The 1,779-nt window shown below is 51.8% G+C and overlaps 1 non-coding gene across 1 annotated transcript; it reads right to left on the bottom strand.

Moving 5' to 3' along the window:
• Positions 1–886: 886 nt before the first annotated feature.
• TRNAE-UUC (transfer RNA glutamic acid (anticodon UUC)) lies at positions 887–958 on the bottom strand. Its single transcript has one exon. It is a non-coding gene; the product is annotated as a tRNA-Glu (tRNA).
• Between the last annotated feature and the right edge of the window lie 821 nt (positions 959–1,779).

The following is a 1,779-nucleotide window of genomic DNA, read 5'->3' on the forward strand; positions in this document are numbered from 1 at the left end:
CCGCCCGATGATCACTTATCGATGCCCCCTTACAAATAATAGGGCCCCTGCAGGCAGGAGGAGATGAAACATTTGTATCGAATGTCGAGGATTACTACTCGACCCGGGCGGGGAGACAAGGGGAGGATGGCATGGATGAGCGGGTGGATGGCCTGCCCTGCCAACTCTATATCTCGATCAATCGGCAGCGGGAAGATAGCTGTTTCATCAGCTCATGGCCCTACTCTCATTTCTTCCACTGCTGAGATCGGGGATGGATTGCTTACTTGTTCCGGTTCCGCTGCCCTACTATTCTAAAGGGGGGGTGGGTGGGAGGAGTTCATCGGGGCGAGTGGGGGGCAACGGCTATATCCACCCACCCTGCAGCACGGTGGGGGCGTCTGTCTTAAATTGGAGGCCGAATCGCCTATCTTCTATAGTAGGGGGGCGGTTGGGAATGATCAGCCCTTGATCCCTTGGCGAATAGTAGGGCCTTAGTGCGAATAGTAGGGCCCCATGAACCATAGGAGGATATCGAAGCGGTTTGGAGAGAACTGTTCGGCCCTTTCTTTGCAGCATATTATCGTGATGGGATGCCGGGTCTGCTGGGAATTACCATAGTCGTGATGCGTGAAGTCCTTGCCATAGTGATGCCATGCCATCTATAGATAGGCCATGCCATAGCCCCCCTCTAGTGCGAATGGGCAGTGATGGGATGCCGGGTCTGCTGGGCCGCCATCCTCTGCAATCAGAGTTTTGTGATGGGATCGGGATGGATTGGTTGGGATAAGGGGGGATAGAGACAAGACAGACAAATGGAGGCCCTGACCTGAACAGCCGGCCGAGCCCTGCCCTAACTCATACCCGGCCCTTACTTATTTATTGAGCCCTGCCCCTGAAGGATATCTATCCCCTACGGGAATCGAACCCGTGTCTTCGACATGAAAAGACGATGTCCTAACCACTAGACGAAAGGGACCGGCACGATAATATATTTGAGGGCGGGCCCCTTCTGCACGCACATAGAATTCGCCCTTTCAATAGTAGGCGCTCATAAACTGGAGTGGCCCCGGCCGAACCGATGGGTATAGATTCTATCACACCGAACCCCTCTCCTTCCTATAGGGAATCAGGATCTATCATACCGATGCCCTATCCAAACCGCCAACCTTTGCATGCATCTTTAAGTAAGTTCACAGCACAGATCCTAATTGAGACGGCCCCGCATATAATAGTAGGCATCTTCTCAGCTATCTCCTCCTAATGGCATCAGCCTGCTAGAGTAACGGCCCACCCCCTTCGCTTATAGTAGGGTGCGCCAGATTATATACGTCACATGCCTACTCACTATGAATGAAGACGGCGATTCTAGATCCTATACGTCACATGCCTACTCCCTACCCCCTACCCCTACAATAATATAGAAGGGGGCCAATAGAGCCCAGCCGAATTGCACTATCTCCTCCCACCCGGTTGGCATGTTACGTATAGAATCTTCCACCTTGTCTTTTCTCTTGGTACGCAACTAGAATTGCTAGAATAAACCGCCCACAGATAGCAACTAATCTACTGAAGCGGGGGTCGAGGGTTCTAGGCAAACCCTCGGAAAGTGACGGGGGCCTTTCTAGCACCGTGGCCTAGATCTCCAACTGATTCAATTCAAACTATGTTGGATCGATCGGCAACTACTCTGATGGAACCCTATGTCGGATTGATCGATAACTACTCTAATTGGGACAGATGGGTACAGACTAATTCACCAGTATGTTCTCTCTGAGCATCCTTGTTTGGAATGGGGAC

Source organism: Cryptomeria japonica, unplaced genomic scaffold (genome assembly GCF_030272615.1).
Source record: "Cryptomeria japonica unplaced genomic scaffold, Sugi_1.0 HiC_scaffold_22, whole genome shotgun sequence".
NCBI classification, from domain to species: Eukaryota; Viridiplantae; Streptophyta; class Pinopsida; order Cupressales; family Cupressaceae; genus Cryptomeria; species Cryptomeria japonica.